The following is a 13,584-nucleotide window of genomic DNA, read 5'->3' as shown; positions in this document are numbered from 1 at the left end:
ATATAGATACTTTTGTATCCAGAGCTTGAATTGTATCCAAATGAAAATTATCATATACCTTTTTTAAACAGAAACAAAATTTTGAATTTAATGTTGGCGATACCACAAAAAACATTTTTCATTGTTCAATGAAAAGTTTTAATTTTGAAATGATTTTAGATCTACAGTGAGTTCTGGGAGTTACCTGGCAACATTCAGAATAGATAATCTGCTACATGTAATATTTTACTATTTTTATTATGTAATTTTTAGAAATTTAAATTCAAAAACTTTTAAGACTGCATGTGCATCTGCAAAGTCGTTAGGGCTTATAGTTCCTTTTTTTGATTTAAAAAGTACTCAACAAACCGGGAGTTAAAAATAAGTTAAATCCAATTTTTATGTTTGTCATGCATTTTTTGTACCTCCTCATGAATCTAGATTTTAAGCTGTGTTGACAAATTAAGATTTTAGACGCATGACCACAATCATGCACGGGGGGAGGGGGGGGTTATGTTTGAATTCAAGCATGCACGGGAAAGGTATGACGCATGCACAAAAGAGGATTAAAGCCATGCACGGGAGAGGTTTGACGCATGCACTGGGGAAGATTGGTGGATGCACATAAGAGTTTTAAAGGATGCGTGCACGTGGGAGGATTAAAGCACGTTCGGGGGACGATTTATGCAATATGCATATGATTAACACATGCACGCACGGGGAAGGATTGAAGTATGCAAGGAATTGATTTATTTCTAATTTTCTATTTTGCGGATTTGCATTTATGATTGGCAGGTCAGGTTAATCTTACAGCTCATGTAATTCAAGCTCTTTTAATATACGTGCAAGGACGAAGGTTAGACAGGGAAGGATAAGCATGGGGGGGTGGATTATATGGGGTGTGTGGATTATATGTGGGGTTTGAGGTAGGAAATAAGTGTGGGGGGATTAATAAAGACTAACATATTGCCTAGATTTTGTGAAAAATGTTTGGATTTTTTTCAAAATTTAAAAGACATTATTAATATTCTATGGTTAAGTTTGAAGCCCCGCCCCTCTCGAGAGAGGGTGGATAGGGTTAAACAAATATACATATACCTCACTCGTCACTAACTAACTTATACTTTTTAGAAGCCCTAGACATATAGTTTTAGAACTATAAAGCACTTGTTTTCAGAAGTAATTGGCAATCTTCTTGTCAATTTTTACGGAAAAAGCAATTGTACCATTTGGATGACTGTTTGAAATATAACCCCCCCCCCCCGCGAGACAGGCTGGATAGGGTTAAACACAAGGAAAAAGAAGACAACGTTTAAATCTTATTTTAAATTGTTCTGTTCTGTCCCAGTTTCTAAAGTTCTGCAGTAACCATTGCAATTTGCTTTCCAACTTTATATACAGGGTGAATATATATAAATATACAGGGTGAATATATATAAATATACAGGGTGAATATATATATAAATATACAGGGTGAATATATATAAATATACAGGGTGAATACATATAAATATGCAGGGTGAATATATATAAATTTACAGGGTGAATATATATAAATATACAGGGTGAATATATATAAATAAACAGGTTGAATATATTTAAATATACAGGGTGAATATATATAAATATACAGGGTGAATATATTTAAATATACAGGGTGAATATATATAAATATACAGGGTGAATATATTTAAATATACAGGGTGAATATATATAAATATACAGGGTGAGTATATATAAATATACAGGGTGAATATATATAAATATGCAGGGTGAATAGTTATAAATATGACATTAATGTTTATATGCAGGGTGAATATATAAAATATGATATTAAAGTTTATAGTTTCTATCACAGACTTTTAGTATAAAGAACATTTTTGTTTGAAAAGGTTAAAACATGTTTCCAAGTTTAATTTTATTTCGCAGAATTGCATAACCCTGTTTGGTTCTTGCAAATCTTTGCAAAAAGAGCATCCTAAATTCTGTAGACAAAGGCATGGCCAGACTACAGATAAAAACTGGCATACTGTACCACTATAGATAGATAGATATATATTCCGTCCACCATTCCTCCTAGTTCATATTATTCTAGTATGTCAAATAACAAAGTTAAAACGGTTTGGTTTGGTTTTGGGATTTTGAATAAACAACACCAAGGTTGGGATAAATTAACGGAGGCAAATAATAACCATGAAACGATCATAAATTAACATTTTTTGGGATGGAACAACATGTCACCATCGTTAAGGAATACAAGGAAAGTCTGTGGACTATATTGGTGGTGAAGGGTTAAAAAACGATTATAAGTTTTTTTCCATCAAGTGCGTTACCATCTTTAGACTCTAGTCTTCTTAAACCTCCACGTTCTAAAGATTTAGGTCATATCCTAGACCCTTGCACAGTCAAAACTGCAATTTACATTTTCAGAAAACTCGTGGCATGGTAAAATAATGATGTTTTGTTGACACTTTTTTTCTTAAAATTCATTTGTGAAGTAGGCTCGATACACTAATATACAAAATAGAAGTATATCTTGCCAATCCTTTATCATATAGTCTATTTAATTAACCCTATCAGGATTGGGAGTGTGGGTTGTTTTCACCCCCCCCCCCTCCCCCGTGTTTTTCTTAGAGCGCACAAACATATTCACTTTTTCACCTTCATAATTTTAAACAAATGTTGGTCGGTGTTTCAATAAACTCAAAAATTGTCAAAAACTTAAAACTTAAACAAAAAATTTCTAAAAAAGTTATTTTAGCTCCAAATCTAAAATTTACTTGTTTGAAAATATTTTGATAAAAAAACTAAACATTTAAAACATTTTTTCGAAATACTTTTTGCCTCTTTTAAAACATCCCTCACACACTAACCATTATAGTTAGATGTTAAGTTTTTAAAATGAGCTGCCTTAAAAAGAAACATGTATCATACACACCTATCTCAACTCAGAACCATACGGGGGGGGGGAGTGATTCCTACCCCCCCCCCCATCTTTATTAAACCAAAATAATTCAATCGGGAAAGGGTTAAAAGTGATTTTAAAGTTGGTGTTAGCTCACAGTTATGACACGAATTTAACAAGAAATATTGTGTATTATTGTAGAGTCGAACCCCTGACCTCACATCTAAGTTCCTACGGCTTCGATTGAAGACTCCAGGATTCCAGGGGTTCCCCTCCTGCCAGCTCACGGCTAAGGTAAGTACCAATCACCAACAAAATATTGGTTTAAAAAACAGATTGTTATAAAAGGAACTGAACTCAAGTCTAAAACTCTTATTTTGGAATCCACATATATTCGAAAGCTATAACCGTTATTTTTTTTTAACTTTTACTCCTTCACCTCTTTTCTATTTTGACATATATGACAACATCAGGATTGAAAAAAATTAACACTTCCCGGGAAATTATAAAGTCCTAAAATTTTTGTAACCTGTTTGTTTCTTCAAATAGTTTGTTTCTTCAAATAGTTTGTTTCTTCAAAATATTAAAGGTCTACACCATGAGCATAAACATATATAAGGATTCAAATGTCAGAATTATTAGTTTCATGATTATGTCAACGCATTAAACAAAAGGTAAACAAACTATATCTCTATGAGAATTATTTATCATCATTTTATATTGCCAAAAATCTTTTTCTTATAATCTAGCTTTAAATCCCTTTACTTCAGGTGAAACCACACACAAAGTATTTAATAATGGTGAAGAAAACATCGAGCAAAAAACAGGTTGAACTTTTACTTTTTACATACTGCATGTACGCTATAAACTACAATATTCATATTTTGACGCGGACATTAATTAGGATTTAATCCTTTATAACTGACTTGCACTTTGCAGCTTTACAATCTTCATATTAAAGGCTACATAAACAGATTTAAGCCTAATTTCAAGTGACGCTCAATGCAAAGATGGCAATGTCCGATTCATTAAGATACCCTTTGAGCCTTTGATGCCCGAGAATCTTTGTGTTTATCTCTCAAAAAGTATTTGAACTGCTGCATAAAACTAAAGTGTACGATAGCCTAAATATTTATATTCAACAGCTATAAGCGTTTTTGTTTACTAAAAGGCAAAAAACTTCATTTTTTTTTATCAGACAAAGGTTGTGAATCGGAAACGCCACTCTAAAATGTAGGGTCTCTTAATTACGCCTTGTTTATTCACTAAAGGGACTCTCAGTGTTTTTTTTAAAGCAGCACTGACTGCTAGAGGATAGACCATTTACAATATTACTAATAAAATAAGCTTTAAAATTTCTAAAACTGAACGAGCAATCTACTTATAAAGATAAAACAGATTTTCAAATAAACTATCTGTACAACTACACTGAACAGCATCCAACTAAAAACTGTACTGCAGGGTGAGGAGTATACTCTTGTTTCTCCGCCAATAAGAGGATCAAAGAGAAATCTACGAAATACAAGATCAATCCTGTGTCCAGACTGTACAGGTAAATCCACGAAAAACAAGATTAGTCCTGTGTCCAGACAGTACAGGTAAACTACGAAACACAAGATTAATCCTGTGTCCAGACTGTACAGGTAAACTACGAAACACAAGATTAATCCTGTGTCCAGACTGTACAGGTAAACTATAACGAAACACAAGATTAATCCTGTGTCCAGACTGTTGCAGGTAAACTACGAAACACAAGATTAATCCTGTGTCCAGACTGTACAGGTAAACTACGAAACACAAGATTAATCCTGTGTCCAGACTTTACAAGTAAATCTACGAAACACAAGATCAATTCTGTGTCCAGACTGTACTGGTAAACTACGAAACACAAGATCAATCCTGTGTCCAGACTGTTGCAGGTAAACTACGAAACACAATCAATCCTGTGTCCAGACTGTACAGGTAAATCTACGAAATACAAGATTAATCCTGTGTCCGACTGTACAAGTAAATCCACGAAACACAAGATCAATCCTGCGACCAGACTGTACAGGTAAATCCACGCAATATATGAACATTTTACAATTACAACTACATCAGGATTTGTTGAGATCTGTTGAGACTTTTCATGCAAAGAAGCTGACTACTTGCCTCAAACTCTAATGGTCCGAACCCTCTCTCCCAACTGTGTTGTGGTGTACCCTGAATAGGATGGATAACCCCTCCCCACTGTCCCAACTGTGCTGTGGTGTACCCTGAATAGGATGGATAACCCCTCCCCCCTCTCTCAACTGTGTTGTGGTGTACCCTGAATAGGATGGATAACCCCTCCCCCCTCTCCAACTGTGCTGTGGTGTACCCTGAATAGGATGGATAACCCCTCCCCCCTCTCTCAACTGTGTTGTGGTGTACCCTGAATAGGATGGATAACCCCTCCCCCCTCTCCCAACTGTGTTGTGGTGTACCCTGAATAGGATGGATAACCCCTCCCCACTGTCCCAACTGTGTTGTGGTGTACCCTGAATAGGATGAATAATCCCCTGTCCCCAACTATGTTTTTGTTTACCCTGAGTAGGATCCTTGTATCTTTTTGACCATAAGTCCTAGAGCTAAATATATTCTGATAGATCAAACAGTCAAAGTTTAAAATGTTAAAGATTTCAACAATTAGTTTGAAAGAATATTAGAATATTACTTATTAATTTGTCTTCCCTTTTCTAACATACAGGGTTACCCACAAAGAATGAGACCTCGGAGACGACTATATGAACGTAATTTTGTTTTTGTCTTAGATTTTTCTTTACCCTGTAGATGCAAAATGTTCTTTATCATTCCGAGGTGGAATTTAAAGAATTTGAGCCGCGGTTTAAATCCGCCAAAACCCGGTTTAAATTAAGCGCCGGCTTAAATCTTTAAACATTTGATACAATTTGAAGTGGAACCAACCATATTTAAACCGCGGCTTAAATTTAAACCGCCGCTCAAATTCTTTAAATTCGGTCACAGTTCATTTCATTTACACTTTCAAACTCATTCTTCAATCATTTCTTCATATTATCATATTTCATAAGTTTCAGGGCGTCACAATAATCTCATCCTCTGTGGGTAGCTGATTATTGCTGTACTGATAAATATATTATATAGATAGATATTAACATATTTCGTACTGCAGTATTAAATAAACTGAACAATTAAAATGGTCCTTAAATTCCCAGTTAGAATATTTCTTGATAAAATTAAAATAATTTGTTCTATTCATTCCTTCAAGCTCTTTAAAAATGTGAATATTTTGGATGCTGAACATTCAGAGAAGAAGGAGGAAAATGGCGAATAATCCGTGTCGAAAAATCCGACCTATTTTCCTTATTTGATACGGATGACTTGCAATCATGCACAAACATAAAGGCTTTAACTCATTTATGTCTTTTTTAAAAAGTGAGGACTGAAAAAGCTTTAATTGCTTTTAAAAAGAGTTATCCGATTAAAGATGAATTTTGTGTGAATCATATTTTTTTTTAAACACAGATGAATGAATAAAAGCAAAACATTATTATTAAAAAATTAAATATCTAAAAATTGTTAGAATTGTACAATCCACAAATTCATACTTGTATTGAAGAGAAATTAAACTTGTAATGCCGTTGGTCTGCATAAAATGAAAATCCCGAGATATCGAGATTCAAAAGTTCTGATGTCTGATTAAGCCAGGTGTAGAAGCAAAACAATCGTGTTTATCCAGTTTAAATATCAAAGGCTTATATTGTTTACATGAATATCAACACGTTATCAAAGTAAATAGTAATTGATTTTAAAGGTCACCATTATTGGTCAAGGATAAGTCGAGTTTTCAAGTTTATTAATTAAAGCTCTCATTGTTAATTAGAACTGATCAGTAGAGAATTCTAGGCATTCAACTGCAGTAAATATAATTATATATGTATATATATATACATATATGTATACTGCAGTTGACCAGGCAATAGATTCATATCTTAATAATTATATATATATATATATATATACTGCAGTTGACCAGGCAATAGATTCATATCTTAATAATTATATATATTTACTGCAGTTGACCAGGCAATAGATTCATATCTTAATAATTAGATATATATACTGCAGTTGACCAGGCAATAGATTCATATCTTAAAGGAACCGTAGACATAATTTCAAGTGTATTATAAGGCATGCCCAATTCACTACGATACCCTTTAGACCTCTTTCTTATAAAAAATGCACGTGATAATCTCGATTTTCTATCTTGAAAAGAGTTGAATTCTGACGATTTACTTCGATAATTTCTGCCGATTAAATGCGCAATTTTCACTAATTCTTTAATCCTATCCCTGCTGGGGTACTAAAAACCAGGATACGCTGGGGGGGGGGGGGCAATTTTCCCCCCCCCCCTCTAAATCCCATGTTTTATGTCCAAATATGACAAATGATACATCATTAGAAAGCTCTTGTGCTCTACTTTTAGAATCTGCAAAAAATTTGCAAATTTGCGAAAATTGAATTTTTTATCGCAAAATCCAGTTTTATAGTAAAAATGTTTGCAAAAAAAAATTTGTCCAAAAAATGACAAATTATACATTTTTGAAAAGCCCTTGACCATGCCATTTTAAATGTGCAAAAAATTTTGCACAATTTTAAATAACCTGATTTTTAATCAAGAAAAACTAAAAATGTGCAAATTTCCTTTGACAGGTTGTTTGCAAAAAATTTGCAATTTTTTTTCGCAAAACTTGTGCAATCCGTTTCCTTATGTCATAGGCTTTCCAAAAAGCTAAATTTTATCAAAATCTGATAAGTGAAAGTGTGTCAAAACAAAGATTTAGTTTGTTACAGGCAAAAGCAGTCATTCAGGCAGTGTGCCTGAGGACTCAGGCAGTTAGTATTATTGCCCGGTTTTAGGCCTAAAGGGAGGGCTTTGGGTATGTAAGAAAAGTCAGAAAATTTCAACAGCCTCAGACCAATACTTTTTGAGTTATGTAAAAAAAACTACAGGGCCCCCCCCAGCAGGAATAGGGTTAAAACACAATTCGTTGAAATTTCATTTACTGATAGAATATACAGAATATACCGAATATACCGCATAACACAAGATAGAAGATCAGGCTATTATTCTGCATATTTATCTTTTTTGTGTAAAATTGCGCTCCGCACTTATGAACTAAATTTATTTCCGCAAAAACTTGCGCATTTGCGTCCAAAATTGCGGAAATGTTTCTTTCGGTGGAAACCTTAGATGCTTTTGGGGTTAAATAGTATATTAGATGTCAAATATAATTTCAAATAAACTCGATGATGCATAAACTAAAGCAAATATGAATAAATTGCACGTAGCGAAGGCAATCAATAAACGTCAGATGAATGGATAAGCTCTGATATCTTTTACATAGGTTTCTTTATAAAATATCTAATAGATTCGGTGTAATAAATCGTAATTAACCGTTTATTAAATGATTATGAGTAGAACAACGTTCTAACGGCATCTTAAAACTCATTTCTTTTTGTTGTCTACAATAAGATATTTTTAAAAAGCTGATTATCACAAATATTACCGTGATAAATATATAAATATCCCGTCAAACTAGAGTATGATTTAAATCGTGCATGTTTTCATGCAAACAAAACTCCGTTTAAAGGGAGTGTTCGCGAAAAATGAAAGGGGGTATAGGCTTAATGCGATAAAAAAGCGCTTTTGATCGCTACTAATCTTACTTCTATCTTTTGCGTCTATAAGGAGAAAATTGTTAAAGACGTCTCATACCGAATAACATGGCGTCCATACAAATAGAGAAAATTGCAACATACGACTCAGACCGTAAAAAAATCAATTTAATTTCAAACAAATCATTCAGATATTACACCATATGGTCATCGATTATCTTTCGCCACATTTGTATATATTTGATGTTTCATACTAGTTTTGATTTTGTTTTTTAAGATAATATTTAGATTACAACTTGTTTTCGAACATTCCTGGAAAATATGAAAATGTCGTCTTCATTACCAAAAATCCTCGAAACAGGAATAAATGTAACTCTCAGATCATAACAATTAAAACATATTATGAAAAATCAACTATATACAAATGTGGCGAAAGATAATCGATGACTATAGGTTGTAATATCTGAATGATTGGTTTGAAATTAAATTGATTTTTTTACGGTCTAAAGTCATATGTTGCAATTTTCTCTAATTAAATTGTTTGTTTCTCTTGTCGCTTGCGCAACTATCTAAGAATGCCGCACACCACTCACAATTTTCGAAATCCGTTGAAAACGTTTTCTAAAAAAAATAAAATATTATAAAATATAAACTATATATAAATGTGGCGAAAGATAATCGATGACTATAGGTTGTAATATCTGAATGATTTGTTTGAAATTAAATTTATTTTTTACGGTCTAAGTAGTATATTGCAATTTTCTCAATTTGTATGGCCGCTAAGTTATTCGGTATGAGACGTCTTTAACAATTTTCTCCTTTCAGACGCAACAGATAGAAGTAAGATTAGTAGCGATCAAAAGCGCTTTTTTATCGCATTAAGCCTATACCCCCTTTCATTTTTCGCGAACACTCCCTTTATTGAAGAGCTATTCAGAACAAAAAAAGTGTTTAATATTTCTAATATTTATTCGGAAACATTTTCTCATTCTTGTGCATAAAATCAAAGCTACAGTGATAACCAGAAAACTCTGAAATAGGAAGACGACTTTTAAACTCAAGTAAGGTAAACTAGTTCAATGAACATTATTGACATAGCAATCAATTCAAATTGACCATTTTCACTAGAATTGTGCTTTGTTAATTACTAGTAAAAGTATTTGCTTTGTAACAACATCAAAACGCTTAAGTATTGCTATAATGTCGTCTTTCTATTCCATTGTTTACTAGTTATCACTGTAGAAGCGCTGCGAGGTCACAAAATCGTTCCAATAATGTTGCATTATTTTTACTTTCTCCTTCTGTCTAGTTTACACAGTGGTATGGAAACATCTCAAATAAATATTCAAACTAAAGAAAAGTTGAAAACTATTATATATTTATGCATATATAATATATATGTTTGTCCCCCATCCCTATATCTCAAACTAGGCTTTTACCCAGACTTTAGATTTAATCGGTCATGGGCCATAAATTTGCAACTTTCAAATAAAAAATAATCCTTTTACAGCACCGAGCACGTGGATACTAAATTCAACTTTATCAATATTTTATGAAAAATTTTTAATAGTTATTTCATATGTGGTTGCAACAAAATCTTCCCCCCCCCCACACTGTTGTGTCCTTAAACACTCCTCCTCCTTTTTAGCCCCCTCAACCTAGTTTATACTAAAGAACAACTTGTAAAAGAGTATAATATTATTTTAAGCTTTCCCTTCTATATACTGCACTAGACTATATAGCTGACTAACACCTTGCTCTAATCTAGGCTAATCTTGGCTTAACACACACACGTGACCTATCAATCAGGATTAAACACGTGTTCAATGTTCACTATCACCTATCAATCAGGATTAAACACATATTTAATGTTCACTTTCACCAATTAATCAGGATTAAACACATGTTCAATGTTCACTATACCTATCAATCAGGATTAAACAAATGTTTAGTTTTCACTATCACTTATCAATAAGGACTAAACACGTGTTTATTGTTCACTATCACTTATCAGTCAGGATTAAACACATGTTCAATGTTCATTATCACTTATCAATCAGGATTAAACACATGTTCAATGTTCACTATTACCTATCAATCAGGATTAAACACGTGTTTATTGTTCACTATCACTTATCAATCAGGATTAAACACATGTTAAATGTTCACTATCACCTATCAATCAGGATTAAACACGTGTTTATTGTTCACTATCACTTATCAATCAGGATTAAACACATGATCAATGTTTACTATCACCATTAATCAGAATTAAACACGTGTTTAATGTTCACTTTCACCTATCAATCAGGACTAAACACAAATTTATTGTTCACTATCACCATTAATCAGGATTAAACACGTGTTCAATGTTCACTATCACCTATCAAGCAGGATTAAATACGTGTTTAATGTTCACTATCACATATCAATCATGATAAAACACGTGTTTAATTGCTCACTATAACCTATCAATTTGGATTAAACACGTATCAAATGTTCAGTAGTATTAAATGTTCAGTACCACTAATCAATGAAGATTTAACACGTGTTTAATATTCACTATCACCTATCAATCAGGATTAAACACGAATTTATTGTTCACTATCACCATTAATCAGAATTAAACACGTGTTCTTTATGTGGAAAAAGATAGGGGAGGGGGTGCATGGGGTAAAGATTATATGTGTAGGATTCATATATGCCTGTTTTGAGTGTCCAGTGTGCAGTGTAGGAAATTAAACACGTGTTCTTTATGTGGAAAATGAGAGGGAGGGGGTGCTTGGGGTAAAGATTATATGTGTAGGATTCCTATATGCCTGTTTTGAGTGTCCAGTGTGCAGTGTAGGAAATTAAACACGTGTTCTTTATGTGGAAAATGAGAGGGGGGGGGTGCTTGGGGTAAAGATTATATGTGTAGGATTCCTATATGCCTGTTTTGAGTGTCCAGTGTGCAGTGTAGGAAATTAAATGCATTTTAGATTGCACGCAAATACTAGAATTTTTAACAACAGATTTCTCATTATACTAGAGTTACAGTTGACCATGGACTTTTCAATTACAATGTCGTTAACGTGGAAAAAAATATTTCCGATCCTTGAAATAGTTTTATCGTTTCAGAATTTGTTAGACGACATTTCTTTCTTTTAAAAGATGTATCGAAAACTTGTTAAAAATAACATCTCAAATCAACTCTGAGACCGAAACTAATGAGCTTACGTAGCTGAAAAACCTACGGCCGGTTCAAATTAAACCACCGATTCAAAGTTAAAGATTTAGGAAGGATTTAAGTCGGTGATCCAAATTTTAACCTGAGATAGGCCGTTCAAATTAGGTCTTATTGCCTCCAAGTACTGCCTTGATATCGGTAAAAGGGAGTTAAAGGGAGTGGCCGTCAATGTATGGTAGTTAAGCTGAGATTGCGGTACGTAGAGAATTTTAAAAAAACTCATTTGAGACATATCAGACGTTTTTACGGTCCATATTTATTCTAGAAGTGCGCATATTTAATGTTGAAAATCCTCATAGATTGTCCATTTTGGAGGGATGATTTTGAGAATCAGGTTTATTAAAATGTATTATAGCTAAAAAAAACATTGATTAATTTATTTTCAGGGGTGAAAAAAGGGAAGATGAAAAGAAAAACCCGCCATTCTCGACATAACAGGTAAAATGAATACAAATTAAGATGTGTTCGGTTTCTTCTATTTGAATTCAATTGTTTTTTGGTTTATACTATTACGTTCAAAATGAATTTGCCGACAAAACTTATAAAAAGAACGAATCATGTTTATAAATCAAAATAACGATCGAACAGCTTGCTTTGATAAGGACCGAACTATTATATGCCATTTGCTCCATATTTAAAACAGATTATTAGAAAAAGGCATGAAAATGAACACAAAACAGATTATTAGAAAAAGGCATGAAAATGAACACAAAACAGATTATTAGAAAAAGGCATGAAAATGAACACAAAACAGATTATTAGAAAAAGGCATGAAAATGAACACAAAACAGATTATTAGAAAAAGGCATGAAAATGAACACAAAAAAGCATAACGTGTGAAGATTTCTTTAAGAAAAATTCCCAAATACTTAAAACCTTGGAATTAGAATTAGTTATAAAGTCATAAAATTTGTTTATGGAACAAAAGACATGTCCACTGTTCAGTCTCATAGATAATATAATAACAAATATACCTCTTAATGTTATTCCAGTCTTTTTCAAGCAAATTTTTACATTCGAGATTGAAATTATATAAGTTTGTGAAAAGTCTAATTGATCTTTATTTTAAGAACATTCATTTTAACATGGCAAACAACTCTTTAAACGGTATTTAGTTCTGCATCTTAACTATGAATTATTTTAGGGGAGGGGGGGGGGNGCCCCCCCCCCCCCCCCTCCTTCTCCTTCATTATTTATAGTACAATGTAATTCAGAAAATTTTTTGCGAAATTCCAATCTGCATACAAGGTTTGCAGTGTTTAAGGGGAAAAGTGCATTTAATTGCAAACAGTATTGTATTTGTCCGTTCAAACTTGAGCAGTATCAGGACCGGTACACTCAACACTCAACATTATTGACTTTGTAACCTTGTTATCAATTATATCGTTCAAAAAAAGGTAAATCCGCAAAACAAAAATTTTTTGATCAAAACTCATTTTCCTTAACATAAATTTCAGCAGGAATTTAGAAAAAATTTCATAAAATTTTATTGCATTCTTTGCTTGAAGAACAATGCATTTCGGAACATGGACTAATAACGAAAGATGATAATTTCAAAACTTTATTTTAGTACCGTTGGCCGGCAGTCTATTCTATTTTAGTACCGTTGGCCGGCAGTCTATTCAATTTTAGTACCGTTGGCCGGCAGTCTATTCTATTTTAGTACCGTTGGCCGGCAGTCTATTCAATTTTAGTACCGTTGGCCGGCAGTATTTTCTATTTTAGTACCGTTGGCCGGCAGTCTATTATATTTTAGTACCGTTGGCCGGCAGTATTTTGTTTACAGTTTATT

The sequence above is a fragment of the Eurytemora carolleeae genome, unplaced genomic scaffold (assembly GCF_000591075.1).
Source record: "Eurytemora carolleeae unplaced genomic scaffold, Eaff_2.0 scaffold185, whole genome shotgun sequence".
Classification (NCBI taxonomy): domain Eukaryota; kingdom Metazoa; phylum Arthropoda; class Copepoda; order Calanoida; family Temoridae; genus Eurytemora; species Eurytemora carolleeae.
The sequence above is the reverse complement of the archived record's forward strand: the minus strand, read 5'-3'. Positions refer to the sequence as shown.